General features: G+C 35.8%; 1 protein-coding gene across 2 annotated transcripts in view; it reads left to right on the forward strand.

Annotated features, from left to right (window-relative positions):
* cdh22 (cadherin 22) overlaps positions 1-12,640 on the forward strand; it is a 191,764-nt gene that overhangs the window by 157,355 nt on the left and 21,769 nt on the right. The window lies entirely within an intron of this gene.

Consider the following 12,640-nt stretch of genomic DNA (forward strand, 5'->3'; position numbering starts at 1 on the left):
TGTTATTTGTCTTGGAAGCTCTGTTTATTTGTTGATCCAATGCGGTTGAACATTTTCCACCCCATCTTTTTGAGCATCCGTGAAATGTACAGAACAACAAAAGGTTGTTTACTTTTGGAGATGTCATGGGAAATTGTGTGCAATCCTTCTTTCTGCGTGGCTTGAGGGCTTCGCTCGACAATAGAGCCGCCGAATGAGGACTGTTATGTGGGATTAAGGACTCTTAGAGATTTTGTGTTGTTGTAAAGAACTAGTTACCTTTGTACTACATTTTTCGGATGTGTGAAAGAAGGGCATTTTTAGTCTTCCGCTTTCATCCTTGGAAAAAGAAAGGAATGAATGTTCCTTTCTTTTTTTTAAGTTGTTTAACTATTAAAATATATTTTATTTTATTCTCAGGTGTGCAGAAGTGCTTCTTTTTGCTCAATTTTGAAGTGCAATTTTACATGTGTGTGTGATTATTTTAAGCATTGAAACTCAATTTTAATTAAATTAAATATATATTTAATGTAGAATACAAATCTTGAGCAATGGAAATATGCTGCTTACAATCATGTTAGTCTTTGTGATGCACAGATGAAACATATTTGTTCCAGCAAGTACATAACTGAGATTAATTAAATTCTCCAGTGAATCACTATATTAACTACCCTTTTGTTCTGAAGAAACCCCCAGAGATAAAGCTTCATTTATTCATGTGAATATGAATGACAGCTGTGAAAATGAAGACTAAAGAGCCTTTCAAATACATAAAAGTACAACTACACAGTGAATGTTTTTTAACTTCTTATGTAGTGTATATACTATATATTTTTTTATCATTGTATGTGTGTATGTTGGTTTGTTTGTTTGTATTGTATTTATTGGAATAGCATACATCAATGAATCGTGCACAAGAAGACCAGTAAATGTGTATTAAAGGGATAAAAGTTACACCATATTTTCGCTCCATACCCTTATGACTTGCAAATCACAAAATGTTATATTTTCAGGGATGTTTCGGTGTTTTTTGTCCGTACAATGAAAGTCAATGGGGTCCAATGTTGTTTTGGACTTATTATGGGCAAAAACAGTTGAAACATCCTTTAAAATATTTTCTTTTGTGTTCCACATAAGAAAGGTTTAAAATGACATGAGGGTGAGTAAATGATAACAGAATTTTCATTTTAGGGTGAACTATCCCTTTAAGAAAGAAAATCCAGTCGATTTCAGATTTCATGTTGACTTTATATGGAAACTACATCAAATCACACATCTAGAAAATGTTCTTGGAAAGCACTAGAACTGGAAGGAAACTAGCGAGAGAAGCCGTATTGTCACCAGCAATGACTTTTTTAAGGGTTACAAGGTTATGTAGTGTAAAATGAAGTAAAAGTTTACCTGAAAGAAGGGGTGTTTTTTCGTGATAACTCAAAGCTATGGGTGTTTCCCACACCTCTACTCAAACCACCATGATCATGAGTTCTGTGATATAGCGTTACGTTGTGGAGCTGCTTTTCATCTGGGCAACTCAGTGGACAGAACAAAGACTGAGCACTACACAACACCAGCATATAGGCGAGTAGAAAAAGGTGTAACAGCTCGGGAGACATTTCATCTTTCAGCAGGACAGTTTCAAACCGAAGGGCCGCGACACCCGCCGTTTCTGAAGCACATTTAAGGTGAAAAATTGCAAGCGTCCCGGGCCCTCAAATACAGAGGTAAAGTGCAATCCGGTGGTGGCTTAACATAATAGATTTGTCTCATTAAGCGCAGGACTCTTTGGAAGCCCCCTGCTGTAGCTTCAGATGCAGCTTTTGTAATAGCTTTACGATAACCTGTAGCATGTTTACGTGATTTGTTTCCCATCACCCCGGGGTTCCCCATTGCGTTGTGTCGACTAAATTGGCTTAGGTGAGTAAGAGACGCCCGCAGAGCAAGATGCGGTTTGTGCGTTCAAACTTCACACGCTCTCTTGCTCTGTGATTAATCACTCGGGTGATTGGGGGGGAATTAGTCCTGTGGAGGAACACACAATTAGAGTCATTTATCTCTCACCTGAGATTGGCGCTTTAAGATGCACAAACCCCGTCCCCCACATAAACACTGTCGCGGATCCTTCAGCGGCGAGGCGTTTTTACATGCATCATTTTTACCCACGCCTGAGTCACGAGAGGGAACTTGTTCATGTGCTTCACTTGAGTTGCGTTTTGAATAAATCTGTCACCAGTGATATCTGGTTTGTTGCTTTCAACAGGCTGGTTGAGGCAGTGTTGCTGTGTTGAGCACTTTTCAGTGGATTCAGCTTCAGACTGGCTTACAAGTTGGGAACGGTTGTTGTATCTTTGCATATTAAGCTGATTTAACATTTATTCATTTAGCTGAAGCTTATATCCTGAGGAATACAGCAATCGATTCATCTTAAGAACAGAGAAAAATGATTCTCTTCTTGTTTAAATATGTATAATAATTAGTAAACTGTACTATCGTACATACTCAAAATTAATTGAGAAGTTCTTTCTGTTATGTTACATATTGGGGATTGCAGTGTTGAATTGAAGAATTGGCTCTCTATTTCCCCTCTTTTAATAATTAGAGTGAATTTGAATTGAATTGGCCACAACACACAAGAAGTTAAATTGGAATTTAAATAAATAATTCAAGTAATTCAAAGAAATTCAACACAAATGATGCACTCTGGGAAATGTAGTGTTAATCCACTATGTTCCACTAAGGTTAACTTATTATGAAATATTAGGCATGCAACGATATGAAAATTTTGGCCGATAACGATAACCGATAATTATTTATATCGGAAAGCCGATAACCGATATATTGGCCAATAAATCTAAATCCAAAGTTTTATATAGTTCTGAGAGCCTGATTACAAAAACAAAAGTCTCATCATTAAATCCTTGTCCCAAACACACAATTACAATGATGTTCTGTAGCCTATCTGACAGACTTGTGCTGCACATGTTGCACTTTACTGTTTTTTCCTTTTTTGAAGTGATTTCAATTATATTTTAAGCAGTTCAAAACCATAATGTTGAACAGTGCGCATCTGAAGCGTCTCAGCTGAAGGAAATAATACATTATTTACTGGCTTTATTATATCAGCCAAATTTTCTTATCAGGCCGATAATGATAACATTAAAAATGAACATATGTCGGCCGATACCGATATGGTGGCCGATATATCTGGCATTCCTACGAAATATATAAATTAATATGATAAAATACATAAACAAAATACAAATTTCTTTAGGTTGCATTTAAACATTTCTCATTAATGTTATTTCTTAACTGTACTTCCTTAAATTCTGAAATTCTCTATTGTGTTTGCAAGCTCAATTAAAATTGTATACAAATTTTATAAACATTTTGGAATTATAAATTACATTTTCAATTAAATTCTTGATGCATAACCCTGTTTGAAAATATAAGATTTATTTTACAGTAAGGTAAAAGGTTTACAATAAAGTTCCATTTTCAACATTTACGAACACATTATTAATATCAAACGTTGTATCTGTGAATATTGTTTAATGGATTCGAGCTGAGATGAACTAACTAAAAACAGTTGTATTTTTATTAACTAATGTTAACAAAGATTAATAAATACTGCAACAAATAGATCATTAGCTAATGCATTAACCAATGAAACTTATTGTAGAGAAAAAATAACTTTTATAATAGATTAACATTTTTCACAATTTTAGTATACAGGTTTTTTGACCGTTTGAATTGCGCAATACAAACTTCAGAAGATTGTGCCTCGAAAATCCCCTATAGAAATTCCTTATAAAATTAAAGTCTTATTGTGTATTATGTATAATTTGCAAACCGTGTCATATTCTCTTCATATGGCCTCTCGTCCGATTCAAAAACTTCACATTTTACAGTACATTATGTTGCGCTCTACTGCTAGCCCAGTTATCAAGCTTTGTTGGTGTGCCACACTAGCGTTGGCTTTCCCTGCTCTCGTGCTCGCTAGCGTCACCGCTTGCACTTCTGATAGAACAACAGTGAAATCAGATTAGCTTAAGCCGCTAAATGCATGGAGTTTGATCCCATTTGAAGGATGACAACACAGCGTATTTGTTTGTGTGTAAAAGGTGAATAAATCAGACAGAGGGAGAGAAAGAGGGCTAGAGACATGAAAAAGGACTTAGCCGATCGCTCATAAGCAGCTTTGGCTCCGGGGGCACGACTCCCCTTCCAGCGATGTCACACCGTTGTTAGACATGGAAGGAGAAAGTGTTTATGAGCTCACGCGGATTTAAGTGTCAGGTAGATGTGTCAGGCCGCGGTATCCATGGGAATGAAAAAAAAAATTCATTTTTTTATAGTTGGGTAGCGCTAAAAAACAACAACACACACATTAGTATTGCTATCATGGTTTTGTCCAAAAATGCTTGATATTATTATTATTGTAGCATATCTAAAATATCAGTAAAACTTTACAATGAGGTCTAACTTGTTACCATTAGTTAATGCATTAGCTAACATAAACTTAGAATGAGCAATTTATTATTATTGCTGGTTAATGCTATAATAGAAATACAGTTATTTATTTTAGTTTGTCCGTTCATGTTAATTCACAGTTGATTAACTAATGTTAAAAGATACAACTTTTGATTTGGAAAATCATATTGCAGTTTCTTTGTAATTATTGTATGAACTTTGCTAGAAATTTCTGAGGGAATTCTAAGTAAAGCCATCACCTTTTTTTATTTTCATTGTAGTACCATGGTATTTATCGTATATTTTTAAGACGTGTACCATGGTACTATCGTGCATTTTTAGGTGCAATGGTGCATGTCCAAAATACCATGATAATACCATATTGTGTTGCTTTTGTTACTACCATGTTTTTTTATACCCTGGTACAAAAATTAGGGCTGATCATACAGATTACTGATAGAACAGATCAGAGCTGATAATAATACATTAGTTAGCATGAACTAACACTGAAAAATACTTCTAAAGCATTGAGTAATCACATTTCCTAATCTGTTGTTAATATTATGTGATGGACCTCAGCTGACATGAACTAGCTGTGTTTTCATTAACCAATTTTAACCAAGATTAATAAATGCTGCAACAAATGCATTGCTCATTGTTAGTTAATAATGTTAGTTAATGCATTAACTTATTGTAAACTGTTCCCATTGTCTTTCCCCCCTAAACTCGCATGTCTGCCCACAGTTACAGTTACCTAAGATGCCTTTACTAAAGACACAAATGAACAAAGAGACATTTGAAGCTTCCTCCCAGAGGTCTCTGATTCACGCTGTGTCCCATTCATGATCTCGTTGGTTTTCCGACATCATCTACATGCCTGACCCTTGTTCAGATTGACATGTGAAGCAGTCTGAGCGTGTGGCATTCGACTCGTAACCCTGTGGTATTTGTGCACGCGGGCCTGATCGGATGAGAAGAGACAGATATCATATAGTGTGGCGTGTGCAGGGAAAGGCCGGGTGGAAAGGCAAATACTAAGAACGGCCCGGGGACGAGAGGCCTGTCGACTCCACACAAGACATCAAACGACACAGAGCGGCTCACTGTGACAGATCACAAGGGTCTGGTCCTCCCGCGGGACAGTCCCGGCTAGATGATTAATGTTTGAGGGGGGAAGTACACTGTGGCTCACATGCACACGCATGCACATGTAGATGGATTGGATCGCGCTCATATGATGACACACACACTGTACCAGTGTTCAATCCACTCCTGCAGACGGGTTATTTCATTCAAAACACAGTGGCCAAAAGTGATGTCCAGAGGGGATATTTGTTTTTAACGAACCTACAAGTTTGATTAGCCATTCAAAATATGAGGAAAGTATACATTTTAAATATGAGGGGAGAACTACGGAGCCCCTAAAGGGACCTTTACAAAAGGTTTCTCGTGAGCATGTGAAAGTCTATATATTTTTATTTTAAAAAAGGTCCCTTTAGGGGCTCCGTAGTGAACAAAACACCAAACTTGGTGAAGGTATTTATTTGACAAAAATATGAATCAATTATTAATATTTCATCGGTTCTCTCTTGCTTTTGCATGCGTTCATAATTTATTTGTATGACTCAAAAAAAAAAAAAAAAATAATAAAAAAAAAAAATAATATATATATATATATATATATATATATATATATATATATATATATATATAACATTTAACTTGATGTACTAAAATAGCTAAAATTAAATACATTTAAATATAATTAAAAAAATTTAATAAAAATGAATAAAAACTTTATAGACATGAAAAACTAATAAAAAATTTGAAAGAAACACTGCTAAATGATTAAATATAACTAAAGTTTAACTAAAATTAAAATGAAAATGGAAAATATTAAAATAAAACAAAATTCAAAATATTAATAAAAAACTATAATATTATACAGTGTTACAAAATAACACAGGACTTGTGCTCTGAACACTATAAAGATATTTTTTAAGAGTTGTAAATAAAACAGATTACTGGAGTGCATTTTACAAGAATATAAAAAATTTCAGTTTTTCTACTTTCAAAAATTCACTTCAACGTGTAATTTGCAGTTTCATTGTGATAGTTTGTGAAATTTAGCAGTTTCCGAGTGAAAATTATGTGTACACTGTGTATGGAGAACTATGAGTGCCACTTTTAAAAAGTAAGGGATTCATTTTCAATGTATTATTTCAAAAGTAAAAATAGAAATAAATAAATAAATCGTGTGTTAAATTGACAAATAAATATATATATATTTGCAGCGCTGTTCCTCTGAGGAGGCTGAAATGTGAAGTGTGAAATGCAGAGTAACAGAAAGGTCAGCTGTGATAATGAGGGTTATTTATGTGGAAGAGGGCAAATTACACTTTTGCTTCTCCCTTTTGCTTTCTGGCCACATTTTGGATGATAGTTAATGGTGCTTTTTCATTTGAATATCCATTCTGATTTAATAATGAGAGGAGCCTGCATGCAGTGAACCTGTTCTGACATTCCTGTAGCGGTTAAAGTCAAAGAAAAATACATCTTTTATTGTTATCTGCATGTATTGAGTTATACATACAGTACAATAAAATATTAAATTAAAATTATACATTTTAAGTGTTTTATTGCATTTTTAAAATGCATGCATTAATTGAATTGCTAAACAGATAATTGAGTTCCTCATTGTGTTTTCTGTACAGGAACTCAAATCTTTTTTGAACCAGTTTAATGAAATGAATTGATTCTCTAAAACGATTAATCACTGATTTTCCATGCAATCATTTGTGATTACTGGACATGTATTTTTTTTTACTGGAAACTATTTTACACGGATTGCACTCAATTTCTAGCCAATTAACTATTTTGAAGTGGAGCATAATTAGAGATTTCTTTATAGTCTTTATTTCTTTGACTTTTCCTGGCCTAGAAATCACAACCTGATGTTTCCAGGTTTTCCACGCACTGTGTGTATTTAATTATGGCCTCCGCTAACTGCTTACAATTAGTTAGTCTCCTCATCGCTGGTGGATGTTCACGCAAATTTAAACTTGTGGAATTAAAACTCTTTATCCTTGAACTTCATCTCGGAGGTCAACGTCCTCCTCCTCTGTGTGAAGGAGGAAGACCTTTGGTCCTGGAAGCCTCCGGAGAACGTGAAGACGTTTGGGAGACTCTTGGCTTCTCGCTCCCCGAGCCTCTCTCAGCTTAAGAGGTCATGAGGGGGCTGTTGGATGGAAATCTAATTAGATGATTTTGCTTGAGGGAGCTGTGTTTGCCACTCAATAAACTCCCACACAGTGCTTCTCTCTCACAATCTTCCCCTCCTTCACATTATTTTTCTCTGTCTATCTTTCTCAGAAGTCTCTGTTTTTCCATCCCTCCCTCTTTTCCCTCCAGAAACCCCCTCAGGCATTCATTTTGCCCTCAAAATTGGAAATATAATATGACCTTGTTTCTGTCCTTGGCATTGCAATTAACATTTGTTAAGAAAACAGTGGTCTGTGCATTCATTTATTCCTTTTCATATATTATATTTTCTCATTTACCCTTGTTTACTGTGTTTTTTTTTTTTTTACCAACCCAACAACCACTCATTAAACAAATGAGGGTCACAAAATAGGAGGGATGGGATCGTTCCAATTAACAGCTCTGGTTCCTTAAAGTCAACATGAAGAATTGACCCTGTTTAATTCTTAATGCATGTTCCTGGTTTTATTGTGAATGATTCATCAGTGCACGTTATTCAAAAGAAAAACTTTTTTGTCTTCATCTTTCAACGTGTAAAACTTGCTCTGCTCTTATTTTTTGCTCTTAGCCCTCTTAGTTGCTTACTTGCTCTTATTTTTCCTCCGCCAGACCGTCCTACATTTTAGAATCAATTAATGATTCTTTTGAAATTATTAGGAAGCAATACGACTCCAGTGACTATTTAAGCAAGTAATTTGTTACGCTCTCTTAAGTACGAAATCGATTTCTGAATAATTGTACAATTGGTCACTTTGCGCTTTGATGGATCAGATCGCTGTCCGATACATGCACGTTCATGCTTAGTGTATACTTGGTCATGTAAATGTGGTCATATAATATTAGCATTATTTATATACTATTATAGTATTTATTATGATTGACAAATTTGTTCTACACAGTAGGACAGTGTTTTAAGGACAAAAACCTGAACAATGTCTTGAGGTGTGTTAACTGTAGTGTAAGTGGAATAATTGTCTTCTGTGATTCACCACATTATTCTACACATATAGTTCAGTCATGAAACTCTAGAGGGCGCAGGCTGATCTTCTTTACATGCAATCTGCAAGCAATCACACCATTACCGCATGGCGCAAGCTGATTGGCCTCTGCTGATCCTGCAGCCAATGAGATTGCTTGTCTAGTCCTGCAGCCTGCTATAACCCTCCACCTCCCCCAGCTCCACCTGCCTAGATCTGCTACAGGATTTATGCATGTCTATTTATGCATGTCCATACATACTTACTTATCTATCTGTCCGCCAAGACCAAATACATTAACATTGCCATATTCAATAGCATGCTAAAACATTCAATATATATAAATGCAAGTTAAAATATAAAAGCCTCAAGTAATAATGAATGCATCTTGGAAGACATTTAAACTGGATCTTTTCATGATCAGATATGTATCCGCTTAGTAAAAAATGCATGAATTTTGCCTATGTGCAAATATTTGAAATCTTAAATATTCTGTTTTGTCTGATTCCTAGAAAAGGCAGTTCATAAGAGTGGTGCATCAATGAAGTAATAAGGCCCAAGAAGTGTTAACGAATCCAAACACCATGAAAATAATTTGGATCCGGCTTTTTTATGAAAAAAAGTACCCGCTTCCCAATTCTCAACCTTGCAAACTCACGGGCAGCATTTTATCCACAAGCACTGGTGCAAACCGATGCAGTAGATGAGGGATGTTTGGAAGGAGGCGCTCAGCGGGACTTCAGCAAAACTTCTCTTTCACGCTGGGAAGAGGCCAATAAACAAACATCTTTAAAATATAACATGCCCCGTTTCCCTGCTTCTCAGTCGTGTGGCTGGAGTTTGTGTAAGGCTCTTTATGGAGTTTTCTGCACCCCAGACAATGCCAGCAGTCACTGGAGTTGGAGCATGTTGATTAAAGTGCCTTAAACGTGACCTGCCGTCGCTGTAGCGTATGCATTATCATCCGCAGACAGAAGTGGAGCGCTGCAAATAATGAAGCGCAAGGGAAGAATAGGCTAGAGTTTAGTTTAAAGCTGCTGTGGATGGAATCAGCCATAAACATTATCAGCTGCGAGTTATGAAATATGCTTTTGAGTTTCAGCACCTGGAATTTTACTCTAGTATCCAGAACATTTGTAATTTCAGGGTTCATTGCCTGGTGGTTTAATTATATCCCAAATGAATGCCTGTGCTGGTCACAGCTGGTTAATTTTGATGTTGGATCACTATCCTTCAATTGTTCATTTGTCCCTCCATGAAAATGAGTTATTTTATAACTGCCAACACTTTACAATAAGGGTGGAAAAGTTGCATCAATGAAAAGCATTAGCTATTATTGACAATAGAAGTAGAAAATATAATTTTTTATCTTGTTACTTTGTTAATTCATTGTGCATCAACTAATGTTCACATATATAACTTTTACTGTTAAACAAATGAGTTAATATATGTGGACATCATTTTTAATCAAGATTGATGTGTGCTGTACTGTAAGTGTTTTTCATTCACTATAAAACATATTTTCATGATTTGTTACCACAACTTTTTTTTCTTTTGTCAATTCAACTTAGATCCACTAATGTTGTCTAGCTAACGTAATATTTTGAGTTTCCATTAATTAAACTAATCTCTTACTTTGTATTAACTCAAATTTGTAGTGCAAAATGTGAAGGCAACCAGGTTTCTTACTTTGAAGTTAAAAGTGATAAGGAAACACTGTATAATATATCTATATCTATATCTATATCTATATCTATATCTATAATGACCAACTCCCAAAGAATGAAAGAAGAGAGAGAGAGAGAGAGAGAGAGAGAGAGAGAGAGAGAGAGAGAGAGAGAGAGAGAGAGAGAGAGAGAGAGAGAGAGAGAGAATAGCATCTACACCGAGGTTGAACTCCTAAGCCGTCCACACTTCCACTGTTTTGACAGAAAATAAAATTTGAAGCCACCTTTTTAAAGGATTAAATGTATAGCCGAAGTTTGCTTGTGTTTAACACCAAACGACAAGAAGTAGGATTTCACACTAGGCTTTTTTAACTTAACTTTACGTTAACTTCCTCTGGTAATGATTGGCAAGCCTGCCTGCAGCTCACAGCCTGTGATAACAGCACTGCCGTGAATGAATGTTAACACCAAGGTCTGTTTCCGTGCCAGAATGTTTCCGTGTGAGCGTGACTGACAGTCAGTGGGCTTGAAACCAGCATGAGTAAATGTGCAGTCCAGCTCTTATACAGTACATGGGTATCAGCACCTCAGGGCAGAAACATACTGTAAATAACATACTTAAACAAGCGTGTGTGTGTGTGTGTGTGTGTGTGTGTGTGTGTGTGTGTGTTTCTTACTGCAGTGGTAAAAACAAAAACATCAGTACACAATGGGAGATAGTTTCCTTCAAATGTGTGCCGTTAGATGTTGCTAGATATAAGCATTTCAACTGTTTAAAGAAGTAGTTCACACAAATATAAATTCTGTTCTAATTTTTACTCAACCTTGAGTCTGTTATTTGTTTCCCATGATTGCAGTAATAATAATAATAATAATAATAATAATAAAATAAATAAAACATTTGGAGAATCTTTTGCATACAAAGAGAGTTTATGTTGATCAAAAACACAGTAAAAATACAGTAAATAAAAATACAGTATTATATAATATATGCTTCGCTTATACTACATAATACCTATATAAAAACAGACTGAAATTTAAGTTGATGTTCACTGATAATATTCCCTTCTGCCAAATCTTAATTGTGTTCATGTTAAGATTTTTAAAATGACATTTGAAAGCATCACTTTGATGTTATTTATACTGTATTTATTTATTCATATATTTTTATATATGTATATTTATTTATAGATTGACTGCAATGTTAGTTGCTTTGGATAAAGGCATCTGCCAAATGTATAAAAGTCAATATTATGTATTGATGCCAAAAGTCATGGTTTCTGTGCACCACTTCAAAATGCAAAATTATGCATGCTATTTGAGAGACTTAATCTATCGCATGCCTTTATTAGACATGGAATATAGTGCACAAGTGCATAAATATAGACCACTTTTATATCAGTTTTTTGGAGCTTGAGAGCTATTGCATGAAAAAGTGTTGCACAAAAAAAACAGCATACAGGTTTGAAATGGCACGATGCGAGTGAATGAGCGAACAATGACAGAATGTTCATTTTTAGGTGAAATATTTCTTTAAAAGCTTCAGCGACTGTTAGGTTCCCCGTGGCGGTAGAGTCAAAGCAGACCCCGTCAAACCGAGCGCGTCCTGGAGGACTGAGGCTTAAAGACAAGCATTTACCACTCTTGGAAACTCCAGCTTTAATCATTTTGAAGGGAAGACATCAGTGTTAGTGTGAGGTCTCCTTTGAGTATACTACTGTGCGTCTCAAGCATTTGTCCTTGCTTTCACTTTCCGTGTGTGTGCGCGCGCGTTTCCTTTTCATTTTCCAATCCGAGGAAGCTTGAGTGTTCCTCTCTGACTTCATTTGTACTTTAGGGAGCAGGAAAGACTTTGAAAAAAGAATTTTAATTTACTTTTTTTTTTTTTTCTCCTCTCTCCTCTCTCTCTAATTACACTTTTGGATTTTCTACCTCCTCCCTAAAAATTGACTTAAATGGCGTGCGAGCCTTTTGATGACCGTGTAATGAGAAATGAGCAACGAGAGAACATGGGAATTTTTGCGGGATTTTCTGAAGTGCCGCCCACTCCCTCTCTTTTTCCCGAGCCTCTGTTCCTCCCGCCCTCCTAAACGCTTCCATCTGTTGTCTCGCAAACCGGCTAATGTAGTAACTGGGCCCGATGCCTCTCACAAGTACACCCACTCACACTGCGACAGCAACTTCTTCGCCTTGCACTTCTGATTTATCACAGAAACTGTCATTCGAAAGCCTGGTAGGCCGAGAGCTCAGTGTAGATTTAGCATGACATTTTGTTGTTACATTTTCAGA

Source organism: Squalius cephalus (assembly GCF_949319135.1).
Source record: "Squalius cephalus genome assembly, chromosome: 10".
NCBI lineage: Eukaryota > Metazoa > Chordata > Actinopteri > Cypriniformes > Leuciscidae > Squalius > Squalius cephalus.